Genomic DNA, 13,721 nt, shown 5'->3' on the forward strand with positions numbered 1-13,721 from the left:
ACGTGTTACATGAGTGCCAGTAGCGCATGTAATGCACGCACGTGAGAATGTATATGGAGCAAACGCAACGAAAGAACAAAAAAAAAAGAACAGTGGAGCAAAAAAAAAGTAGAACGAAGAAGAGGCTACATATATATGGCTGGATAGATAAAGTAAGCTGCGAGCTTTATATATATTATAAGGTCGTAAGCATCAAGTAGATACTGAATGTTTTAAGAGAGTTTCGAGAATGTGTGGGTGTGTGTTTGTGAGAGTTGGGTTTGTGTGCGGGCAGCACAAATATTTCACCTGCATCGCGTGTGCAGCAGTCCACTGTATCCGTGTGGGAGCTCGCCGTGCTATACTTACTATTCCTGTTTTCCGTGTGTATGCGTGTGTGTGTATCTATATTGCAACGCGCTGCCCCTTTTGCAGACGGACTAATGAGGAAAGGATTGTTACGTGCATTATTATGCAAAGCTGCTCGAGCGGACGCGGCTGTACTTATATGCATAGACCGGAGGTGAAAATTCGGAACGTACGATACAACTGCGTGCGTCCCAGTGTCTCTCTCTCTCTGTCCTCGCGACCACCATCGTCGTACGTAGTCTTCTTGTCAGTTACTCGACGCACACTTATACACGAGTCTTATGACGGCGAGGTGTACCATCAACGTGTCTTGCGACGCCTATATCGAGACTTTATCTTCGTATGTTCACACTTTGTGTTTGGACGATCGACGCGTTTGCTTCTAGTGGATTGTATGAGAAGTGCCTCGATGAAACAAAATTTTGGCGACAACGTTTAGAACATTTTTGATAAATCTTCGAAAACGTGGAATTAGTATAGCCGAGACTGATGATCAAAAACTTCGAGACTTTTTTTCTCGCCACTGCAAGTGTTAATACGGATTTTTGTGAATTCTTCAGCCGAAAATAGGACGAGACCAAGACAATTAAGCTCGCTGTCAGGATGGTTTGAACGAAAGTCAGCAGTGAGACTTCATCTCTGTAAATAGACTACTTCGTGTTTTGAACTCGTTCGCCTCGATCCCTCTTACGGATCGTGTGCAAAGTATACCTCGACGAAACAATATTTGCGACACATTAAAAGCGATCGCGCTTACGAGAACGCACGAGCGCATCGATGTAGCATACAAGACGAATAAATATGAAACTTTTATATCGTTATTTGCGCGGAATTGAATGACAAAATCAGTCGAGCTGATACCGAGGGTGGTGTACTGTAGTAGAGCCGGTATATACACTACTTCCTCCGCCTGTGTGTCTGTATGCGTGTGTGAACGAATCTGTCGAAGTGCACCGCCGCCGCTATTACTGTTTACATGCATACGTCCGTATTTACATGAATAAAATACGTAGTGTTTCGCCTGCGCGCGAGATATAGTTAAAAGCTTCTCCCGCTACAGGTATATATAACCGAGCTATTAAATATTTGCATTGATACATGCTCGAGCATACATAGAAAGAGAAAGAGAGTTGGGAACGGAGAACGTTTCACCCGAGCGAAAATATCTTTCACAAAAGTAGCTCCAGCGGCAACTCATGTGTTTGCATCCCGTGCGCGTGTGTGTGTGTGTATTCGTACGCATTTTCGTCTGATCCACCCTCCTAAAGTCCCTAGAGGCCCACAGCAGCTGAGTGTTTTAAAAGGAAAAAAAAACTGAGAAAAGTTGCGCCTACTACTACTACACGTTCTAGTCTTTGAGTTTGAAGAGTAATAACAAATAGCACGTGGGGGCCAGCAGCAGCCGAAGCAGAGGACGATATTGAGATATGAACTCTTATTTCCAAGCGAATGCGTCAAGGAAAATGGAAACTTGCCGCTTGCATCTCTTTCTCTCTCTCTCTCGCTCTCGCCCTCTGTGGACAAGTTTATATGTACGTATATATCTTTGGACAACTACGATAGGAGAGAGAGAGAGTGAGGCAGAGGAAAATAGCTGTAAGTAAATAGAACTTTTCAAGGAACTATTTACCCATGCCGCCTTCGCTTTTGGCAGGTCATAGCAGTTTCTGGACGCGTCTAGCCGCCGCGCACGCAAGTCTTTTTTTTACTGTTTTCTTTTTCTTTGACTCGTACTACTTCTTCTTCTACTTCTTCTTCTTCTTCTTACTTGATGCGCGGCGCATCTGTTCTTATATGTACTATGTATTGAACGAGAGAGGAAACATGAGTCTGCATACCCGATACACACACACACACACACAATATGCTTGGCGCGCAAAAACTTAGTCGAACGCGTACAGCAGCGGGGCAACCTCGGCAGCTCCCGGTATTATCCAAGGCCATTTTCGTATTACACGACGCGTCTCGGCTGCTGCTGCATATATGCGCGGCGCGTCTGCGTTTAAAAGTTCTACGAGCGAGAAAATTTTCACGAATTTCCGAGTTACATACCATGAGGGCTAAATCGCCTGCGGATTATAGCTTTGCTTAGAAGGAGAGAGGAAGGAGTGAGAGAGAAAGAAGAGCAGTAGTAGCAGCAGCGCGTACAATTGCGGATTTTGGCTTAAACTGCCAGACAAAAGTTCGGTCTATTAAAAAAGTTCGCATCTCCGTGCAGTCGTGTGTGTCCGTGTGTATGTAACGTCCTATATACACACACGTACATGCTGCAGCTATACGATCCGGCGCAGCTCACACCGCAACCGCGCTTTGTAGTAGTAGTAGTAATATGGCCAAAGTCGAAAAAAAAGGGCTTGAGGTTACGGAAAATTTGTTCGCCTCCCTTATAGGCCACTGTTGGAGCAGCTCCGCCCCGATCCCTCGCGCGCAGCGCCCTTATGTGTGCTACATATGGAAAAGAGGCCAAAGCGTGCTACGAGCGTCAGAATAGCCTTCCTCTCTCTTTCTCTTTCACTTTTTTTTTCTCTCTCTCTTGCTGTACCGACACACAAACATTACACGCGGAATTGGCGCGCCGGAGCTCTCCATTCACCGAGGACGACGCAGTGCTCATTTGACTACATAGCATACGTGTACTACGTATAATTAGTATAGCACGCTCGCTGCTTCCGGTAGGCTGAACTCGTTTCGCAAAAACGGCGACAGAAAGAGGGATGATCGCTCGAAAATAATGGGCCGGAGAAAATTTCGACGCGCTCGAGTTGATAATTTTTATCGAGTAACACGTTTTTAATTGCCCTAACGATTTGATATCGAGGAAAAATAATAATAACGATTTAATTAGGGGAGGGTTGGATGATTTTTTTTCTACCTACACGTAAACGCATCTGACACTGTATGATTTACACTACTAGAGCTCCGCAAGCTTTTGCAGTTTCATAACTGTATTACGAGCTTGCAAGTTCTATATTTCATCAGTGTGTGCCTCGCGACTGTTTACCATATATACGCACGTATTTGTGTGTGTCCACATCGGCGTATACATGCACATAGACCATTTTTCAACTACACATTCCAAGTTTGGTCGCAGTAGCAGCAGCAGCAGCGGCTCTTGTTGCGCTCTCGCGAGCGCGAAGAACATCCCGATTTATAGGCTGCATGCACACACGCAACGTACATGCATACACCGAGCCCGAAGCTCATCTTTTTTTTTTCTTTGCTACACCATAACAGCCATGGAAAGAGAGAGAGAGAGAGAGAACGAGAGATGCACGCTACATTTGCTCGTATATGCACAAGCAACCGACGAGAATTTCCCAAAGAGAGAACGAGTGAGAGAGAGAGATGGGCATGGAGGAAGGTAGCAGCTACAGGGTACTGGATGGGGAAAGAGAAAATTCTCGGAGAATTTTCGCCGTTGGAGCGGCGATGTCACGCCGAGAATTTCAAGTCAAGCGCTACTGCTGCTGCTGCTGCTGCTGCTGCTGCTGCTCCACCGGTGCGCACGTTCACAGCAGCAGTTGTAGCTATAAGCTATCTGCTATAGGTAGCTAGAGTCGCGCTGCAGCAGCGGCAGCAGTAAGAGCTGGGTAAACTTTTAATGCCAGGCACCGATCTGTGAACTCGAGCGTGTAGGCGCGCGTCGCCGCTGTCGCTGGTGGAACTAAGAATACGCGCGAGGTCTAGTAAGTCTATCATCAAGCCTCAATTGCTGCGCCGTGGCTTGACTCTCTCTCTCTCTCTCTCTCAGCGCCCACCCTCGTATTTCTAGATAATGATAAGGCGCATCGATTACATCATACCCCACCCGTAATATTACTGCGCTGCGTTTATATGCGAGCTGAATAGTAATATCTCTGCATGGATATATACATTTTTAGCAGTTCGAATTTTTAGTAATATAGATAGATAGATAGTTCGCGCGTACATGCGAACAGGACGCAATCAAGCCGAGTTTGCAACACGCGTATCTCGCAGGGCATGTATCGAAGGGATCGCGAACGAGCAGCTGCTATGTACGGTAAAATAAAACAACAACAACAACAACGAAAACGAAAACAAAAGAGAAAAATTGCCAATTTCACGTGGGAATCCGTTTGTGTTTACGCTGCTGCTCGGTGTACGTACCGAACCCTACCAACCCCCTACCCACTCCTTCTTCTATGTGTTTGTCGAGCTTGTAAGCCATACTTTGCGTTGTACATCGTATATTATGTCCAGAATCCCAGTGGACTTTACGTTATGTACGTATATATAATATTACGTAGGCAGTGTATAACGAGGCTAGCCATGGTGTATACCAGCGAGGGAGCGAGCGAGCGAGATGAGGTAGGCTAGGGTAGGTAGGGTACTGCTACTCGTGTCGGAACTTTATCAAATCTCGCGAACTCGTTTATTTTCGCGGTTAATAAGCGTCCCTCTCTCTTGCTTTATATATTATTATACACGTATATAATGCGAAAGACAAACAGAGCTATATATATGCACCTACTTTGCAGCAGCAGTAGTAGATGTGTATAGTAGCAGTACCTCTGCTGCTGAGCCTGGGCAAACTAAACAATTAAAAAACCTGCGCCACGCGCGCCCCATATACGCATGCATGCACCCACCCACACAGAGATCCACACACAATTGCAGTTCTGGCGGCAGAAAAGGGAAAAACCACACTCTAGGGAAATAGGCTTCGCCGTGTTGGGTATACTGCTGCTGCGTTGCGATATATATATAGTACCACCCGCACATACACACATACATACTGCAGAGAGAGAAGAGAACAAAAAAAAAAGGTGCAGAAAAATGAGCTCCACAGTGGCGACGGTGGCTGTGTCGCAGCAGCAGGAAACGGGGGCGCGGACATACCTGCACAGAGCGGCAATTTAGTCTCGCAGGCCCGCCGCTCGTAGTAGTCGTTGTCGGATAGGTAGGTAGAGGTGCCGCGCACGCGAAATTAGGCCATTTATCTTCTCTTTCTCTCACTGTTGCACGAGCGCACGGAGAGCCGTGGGCATTGCATTCCTGTGTATGGAGGCGGGAGCCCTATGGTTATATGTATGTGTACTACTACTACAGGGCCGGCACAATTCATTATGGATTTTGCGAGCTCGTCAATTTGGTTAGCCGACGAACAAGAGTCAATTTTCGATGCCATATATACTATTGGTGATTGAATACGTGTATGTGTTCAGAAGTTTTTTTGGCTCGGCCTTTTTAACAGTATCTCGTATCAGTTATTAATGTTTGCATCAAGCCGAGACGATAATTTGTATTATTATTTTGTGTTCATATTCTAATACATAGATGATGATTAATATGATTCTAAAAGCAAGCTTGATCGAAGTGAATTGTCAAGTTTTTTTATGAAGTTTTCATCGCACACGGCTCTTCCCTTTCATTCATTAAAAAAAGAAGCTATGAAAAGTCGCATATCTCTCCATACTCTCGGTCGTCACTTTGATTGTGTCCAAATAATCCTCGATTATCAATACGACTGCTGATTGATACGGCTGAATAACGCTCGCTCGAGACTCGTTGATTCGATATTAATAGTCACACGCGCCGCGCGCACAGCTCCCGTATATGGATTAATGAATGCGCGCGCCGTATAATAAACGACACACCCAAGTACATCGCTATCTGCGCGTATATATACGAGCGAGAGAGATTTTGTACACCAAGGCTGTGTGTGCGCGAGAATGCATTATTGTATCGGAAGTTTTATTATATACGATCATGAGCGACGCAACGCGTCGATGAGGATATAATCTCTGCAGCAGTACGCACAGTACCTATACGGTCATTCGTTCCTGATTTCATCGCATTGAAATAAATAGGAATATATGGGCTGTAGCGATTCGTTACATGTCCTTGTCTGCGCATACGTGTTTTTATTGAATTTCGCGCTTTTCACGATGTATATCGCCGCCGATGTAACACACGCAGCGTACCCGTCGCCGATCGATAAGCAACGATCGCATTTACTGTCATTTACATCGGTGAAAATATGCGCGCGAATATTACATATCGATATTATGTTCTACACACACGAGCTGGGTAGACGTGCGATATCGAGTCTGTAGTTTCTCTAAAGCTCGCGCGGGCAGACAAAGTTATCAGCCCGTGTAATGAAGAAAAGTGGCGCCGCGAGCTCGAACAGCAGTAGCAGCAGCTATGCTCTATACTCTTTTCATATATTGATTTCAATGGGATAGACAGCTGGGCGTTTACCGACTAACAGATCCATCATTCGCGCCCGAGACTGCAGCCGCCAACACCGCCGACGCCGACATCGCCGAGCTTGTAACAAAGTGTTTGCCGTTGAAGTGAGACTATGTAAGAGTGCTCCTCGCCCGTCTTTCACTCTGCGCCGATATAGGTCTGTTGCGTGTCGATGTGCAATGGTATGAGTAACTACATGTCTGTGTGTGTGTATAGACTGTAGACACACGTATATATATAAAGACGTCAACGGTATAATAATGTATTACTGGCGACTCGCGCACCGCGCGTTTCTTATGTTACAGCATATAGAGCTGCCAGCTCGTTACTGAAGCTCAGCTTTCGCGCGGCGCGCACCCCCCGCGATGATGAATGGAGCTCTCTCTCTCTCTCCGCGAGAATACACTTATTCTTCAGGTATGAACACTTTTTCGCGCTGCGGTGAAAATTACCCGAGCGCGTTAAAAATTTTGCTCGATGTGAAAATTCGAGAGTGAAGTGTCAAACTTCGACGGTTATGTAAGTACGATAAGGGTGTGTGGGATGAGGGTTCGAAAGTCAACACAGACGCGATTACGAAATATTATAATGCGTCTGAATCGGCGAAAGTTGGTAACACCCGCGTACAGACGTACTTGAGATCAGCTACAAGCGCGGCACAACGACCTTCATCTCTCTCTCTCTCTCTTTTTCTCACTTTACACGTACATACGTAACGAAGAAGATGACGCCGACGCCGACGAGGCTTTTACACAAAATATATTTACCACAAGGGTTATGTATTTAGCTGAGAGAGAGAGAGAGAGAGAGAGAGAGGGCCCGAAGCTGCTGGCTGCTGACGCGCTTTTGCGTGTTCTCTCTCTAATTTACATTTTAATTGCGCATTACCATAGCAAATATTACAGCTTTAAGCTTCATGCGTTCGTTATGTATGTACTTATGGGTGAGAGAGAGGGAGAGCTGCTGCCGGAGACTCCTCCATGCTCAACGGCTCGGTCTCGCCTACTCTCTCTGCGCCGCCAACGTCGCAGGTTATATAGTATCCGACAGCTACGGCGTCGGCTGCGGAGTCAGTCAAATCAGCTGCCTTATACATTTGTAATAGTATATAGTTAAGCTATATACATGCTGCAGTGGTAGTAGAGGTTTAAACGTACCTACCTACCTACCGTACATACGTAAATATAATATAGAATGTAGAGCGAGAGAACCGAGCTTTTTCTTTTTTGCCTTCGTCGCTGCTGCCGAGTCGGGCACGCGCTTACTTGCGTACACGTCTCTTGTTTCGTGTAGTGCTACGTATGTAGCTCGCTTATATTGCAAAAGAGAGAGAGAGAGAGAGTGAGTGAGTGAACTTTGTAAACTCGAAGCTCCGTCGTCTCTAACGCGCGCGCATTACCGAGATATGTGTACACACATACACGCAGCAGTTCGCGTTACAAGCTCGTTCCATTAATCCCATTAATGTTACCCCGGACGACGACGAGTGAATAAATTTCGCTTTTAGTATGCCTTCCGAGAATGAGTTAGAATTAGCAGCGTCACGAGTAGCAGTTCGGAAGCGGTTGCGAAGAATCAGCTTGTATCTCGCACGGTCATCGTCGATTCGCTCGTTCTTTGGAATGTTCTCCAAGCGTTGTCGCAAGCTGCTTTCAGAGCTGCCGCAGTTTGACATCCTTGTACGGTGTGTGTTGTTCGTATAGTCACCCTTCAAGATCAACCTTCTCATCCACCGATTCGCAGCTGCATACAGAGGGTCAGTCGTATATTGTCAGGTTCTGAAGAAATTTTGCTTGATCGAATCTCCTGAAGCATCTTCTCATCGGTCCCAGCACCGATAATTGGTCAATGCTCATCACCTAGCATTGACGTCACTGATACAATATACAGTCGGTGCTCGTGCAGGCGCTGCCTTTACGATTGGTAGGTGAGAAGCCCTGTCTCATCGTAACACACGCATCTGACATACGCAAAACCACCTACAATGGTAAACGCCTATGTATAGAGGTAAATCACAATTCTACGCCTAATAAAATCTTGATCCTATAAAGAACATACGTTTACTTCGTAAAACATCTTTTTATTCCCACTACCTTCTTACTCTTTCCAACGCTTCCCACTTCGGCTGCTAGGTGACCGTGACACGGAGCGTCGCTACCTATACGAGCAACATGTCCACGCCAGGGCGTAAATGCGGCACTTGTCGCACGAGTGATTGCCCGGTGGTTTGTAGAAGACCTCTCTATAAAGATCCATTGTGTAGTGATTACCATTATTTCAAATGGTGTTTTAATAGTTTGAGGTGCCAGTGCTAAAAGATGACGCTTCGTGGCTCGATTCTGAAGGATGGTTTTTTCTCCTTTTGAAGTGGCACCATGCTAATGTTTCATGTTTTACAAGTAAAATTGGATGCTCTTCCAGAATCTGGGGTTGGAATGAAGATGATAGTTAAATTTGAAGCTTCAAACGCAGAAATACCGAGCACTGATGTGTCATCTTTCAGCTCGAAGCGCGAAATGGCATCTTTCTGCCCGGAGCGCGAAGTAGCATCTTTCTGCTCTGCGAACCGAAGCGCCATCTTTCATCACTGGCACTTCGAGTTGGTGAAATCCCTAATTTAAATAATGGTGTTGCACCTTTCTGGTGATCCTTGTAGTTTAGTTTCCTCATAATGGAAATCATTTTTTTTTCAAAGTTCATGCCCGGGAACACAGAATATACAAGCTTCAGCTTAGCCGAAGGTGCGCCAGGCGGATTTTTCACGATAATTGTACTGCAGATATCGTCACCCGGAAAAAGGTAGAGAGCGAGAGAGAGAGAGAGAGAGAGAGAGAGAGCTTTAAAGCTCGACAGAGATATTTTCCATTTTGTCGTGCTCCTCGAGTCACGTTGGCGTTACGACCCCGCTGCATTTACGCGCGCATACACACACACGAACGACGGCCGTCATCGGTCTTGGCTTCGCTATCTTAAACGGACTGGTAATCATTTGTCAAAACGTATAATATATAAAAGCCGCGCGTGTATGTGGAACGCGGGGAACGTGTCGCGTCTCTGCACCGGAATATCCTATATATTACTCGTTGAAATTTCAACGGAACGTTTTTGCTTCCCCAATATTTCCGAAATCGATTTCTAAAAAAAAAAAAAAAACATATATATTATATATATGTAACATATATATATACATATGTATACATATATATACATATGTATACATATGTATATATTATATATATATATATATCCAAAAAAATGGTCGTTTTTTACGATTTCGCACGTTTTAAGCCTTTTTTTACATTTTTTACACATTCTTCTTTTGTGGCGTGCACCAAGTGCCCGTTCTGGCCCCTGTTGAAACTTCTTCGGGAAATTTTTTTGTTCTCGTGTTCTCGCGGATGAGTTTGTGGTGGAGAACTTGAACGTGCCGACCTGGTGCACCGAGTCCCCGTTCTGGCACCTGTTGAAACTTCTTCGGGGAATTTTTTTGTTCTCGTGTTCTCGCGGATGAGTTTGTGGCGAAAAACTTGAACGTGCCGACCTGGTGCACTATGTGCCCGTTTTGGCCCCTCTTGAAACTTCTTCGGGGAATTTTTTTGTTCTCCTGTTCTCGCGGATGAGTTTGTGGTGGAGAACTTGAACGCGTCGACCTGGTGCACCGAGTCCCCGTTCTGGCACCTGTTGAAACTTCTTCGGGGAATTTTTTTGTTCTCGTGTTCTCGCGGATGAGTTTGTGGCGAAGAACTTGAACGTGCCGACCTGGTGCACTAAGTCCCCGTTTTGGCCCCTCTTGAAACTTCTTCGGGGAATTTTTTTGTTCTCCTGTTCTCGCGGATGAGTTTGTGGCGAAGAACTTGAACTTTCTTTTATTTGTTGATTCTAATAAAAATTCATTAATCCCATATTCGAAAACAATATATCAAACTAGACTTTCGAACAAGAAAAAAATTTACATTTGAAAATTATTATTTATCTTAAAGTAATGTAAAAGAAAAAGAAATTAATGTTTATGAATTAAAAGCAGACAAGTTAGTTATTTAAGTATATAATTACAGATAAGTCAAGTGAACGGGTACAATGATCTTTAGTATTTGTCTGTATTCTGTGAAAGATTTTCATCGCTAAAATGAAAATTAAAAAATTCATAATAAAAAAAGAATCGAAAATTAAAGTATAAAGATTGTTGTTCTCAGGCCATGGAAATTTTTTATCAGAAACCTTTATTATGTCGACTATAGCGTAAACGATTGCTTTCTTTAAGGAAACACACCTGTGTTTATGCCTATAAATGCAAAAGCATGAAAATTAAGGATTAATATTAAAATTTTTTGTTTCGGAAGATAAAATATGTTTTTGCAGGTTTTTGTACAACAAAAAATATGTCTGTGGATCCTATTATTATTAAAATTCATCCAGGATACATATATATTGACTTGTAATTTTTAAGTCCTTGTCAAGATGATTTTGATAATATTTAATCAATATTTAATCAATGATCCTTTAGGTCTCAAAATTTTTATAATTAAATTCTTTTCCACTCAAGTGTAGCAGATTTTTTATTTAGTTATTTTTTAAATCTACTAATCTCCAAATTTCTCATAGACCTATTTCGACGTACAAATTAATGCCCTTTTAGAAAGTCACTGTACTATATTTAAGACGAGAAGGAGAGATGATGTTTCGTTAAGTTAAATCTATCAAGTTCTTGGGTTATTTTGTATTCAATGAATCATGACCAATTACATAATATATCGATAAACATGATTCTATTATATTCTATTATGTTTCAACATCTAAATTTGTTCAAAATTTAAATATTTCATAAATATGTCTTATAATATTCTTACTCCTCCAATATTTCTTACAATTTCTTTGAAACAATCTGAGACCGAGCGAGCGTTAGCGAGCGAGGAACGCCGCTAGTTCAAGTAATAGACCGTGGGGATCAAAATCATCTCTTCTTCCTCCCATTTGTTGCTAGCTTCTTCCTCGCCTCTGCTGCTCTCTTTTACCGAAGGAGGAGGAAAAATAGCCCTTGTCGCGCGAGCTTGCAGCAGCGAGAGTCTTTTGCCACATCCTCGTCGTCGTCTGAAAGTTACCTCGACGCTCCACGCGTATAACCTTAACTAATGTTGCCATCATTCACGCTGCTGCTTGCTTGCCTGCGCACTGCAAGTTTTCCTTCTTTTCAGCGCCCGGCTCTCTCGTTGACTATAGCCCCCGTCATCGTCGTCGTCGTCGTCTGCTGCTGCTGCTGCTGCTGCTGCTGCTTTCTTGCCAGGTACACACACATACGCACGCGCGCGTGTGGAATAGAGTTGCAAATTGGAAATTTGTTACCCAGCAGTAGCAGCAGGAGAGACGGTGGTGGCGCGACGATGAAGCGAGTATATAATTCCTCAGCAGCGCCTCAAAGGACCCGCGTTGTTCATCGCGCAGTGTTGGTGGCGGTGCTGCTGCTGCTAGCTGGCATCGGTTTAATGCTGCTTTTAAATTTTCATTAACTTCCCTATCCACGCGACAGAGGTGACAACCGACTCTCTGCCTCTGCCTCTCTCTTTTGCTCTCATCCTCACGATTGTCGCCTTTTTTCGCGCGCGCGAGTGTGGGCATAAAAGAAAAGTTAAAAAGTTAAGATGCGTAGCAGCCTAGCGTTCAATTTTCTTCTGCGTGTTCTTTTCTATGAAGGTGAATATTACCTAGAGACTGCTTAAGCGCGACAAATACAAATTCGTGTATACGTACGAGCTTTCATAACCCAGATGTGCCGTTTGTAATGTACGAAAAGTTTTGCAATGAGAAAATATAGCAAATCCAAAAATAAAAATACAAAAAATGGCGTTATTATAGCCGCAGTGGATGAAAATGTCTGATGAGTGCGTATATTTATGAAACGAGAAGAGAGAGAGAGAAAGAGAGAGCGAAAAAATGGAGCAGGCCGAGAGCTTAGCTAGCTAGCGAGTGCGACGATGTGCGACGATGTGCTAGTAAGTGCGACGATGACGATGGGTGAATTCTCTTCTATACGCGCGTCGTCGTTATTAAGTAAGTACCCCACGTGTGCTATATGTATAGCATGCTGCCGTCGCCGCTGCTGCCGCTGCTGAAAAGCTCTGCGGTTAAAAAGCTCTTGTGCTAGCGCACATACATGCACACACACAGCTACGAACACTCTTGTGTACACACAAATTTGTATATAACGTTGAGAGAGAGAGAGAGAGAGAGAGAGAGGGAGAGAGAGAGAAGAGAAGTAGGCATGGTTGCTGCTGCTGTTGCAGCTGCATGTGCGGGTGGTGCGCGCCGCGCCGGGTAGAGAATTGCGTGGCCGCCGGAGCGACGCTAATATCCTTGAGATCTTGCCAAATCGTTGCAATAAGCACGCGTTCTACTGGGAAACGCGCGTATACCCGTTGGAAACATAAACACACATACGCGCGAGTGCAGTGCAGTGTGTTCTACTCGAGAGTATGCATGCGTACACGTGTTGTGTCTATACGTGTGTGCGTGTGCTACGGAATCGAAGCCACACGTATATAGCGCAGAGCGCGCCGCACCACTGGGACCACCCCGCTGCTGCTGGTGGTGGTGTGCTTTTGTCATTGTGCGAAGTAGCTAGAGCGGTAACTGCCTCCTTGTCGCAGGTAGCTAGAGCAGCAGCAGCAACAGCAGCCGCACTGTTATACACGTATACCTCCGCAAGCTCGAGCTGCTGCTATAGTTCGCTCGTTAGAGCCCCTTCTCAACATCTGTATATTCTCTCTCTTTCAATGTACATGCAGACTGCTGCTGCTGCTGCTCTTGCTCCTGTACTCTAACGCGCGTATATAAGCATATACGTGTTTTTGTATAATGCTGTAGGCCACTCAATCCTATATAGGCAGAAATGAATACACGCGCGTGGGATGCTCGCACAACGCCGCGCGCGTCGAATGCATTAGCTTCATTATAAAAGGGAGTCTTTTCAATTTTTTCTCTTTTTTTCTTTGTTCCTTTTTTTGGTTTCCGACAATGCATTCGCGCGCACCTCTTTTACAGGCTGCGGGCTATCGTTGTCGTCGGAGCTTTACTTCCTTTCCTTTCTTCCTTTTTTTCTGATGCGTGAACCGACGCCACCCCATGTATTGCTTATTTCGTCTCGTTTATTTGTAAAAAAAGCC

Source organism: Trichogramma pretiosum, unplaced genomic scaffold (assembly GCF_000599845.2).
Source record: "Trichogramma pretiosum strain Unisexual culture from Peru unplaced genomic scaffold, Tpre_2.0 scaffold14, whole genome shotgun sequence".
Classification (NCBI taxonomy): domain Eukaryota; kingdom Metazoa; phylum Arthropoda; class Insecta; order Hymenoptera; family Trichogrammatidae; genus Trichogramma; species Trichogramma pretiosum.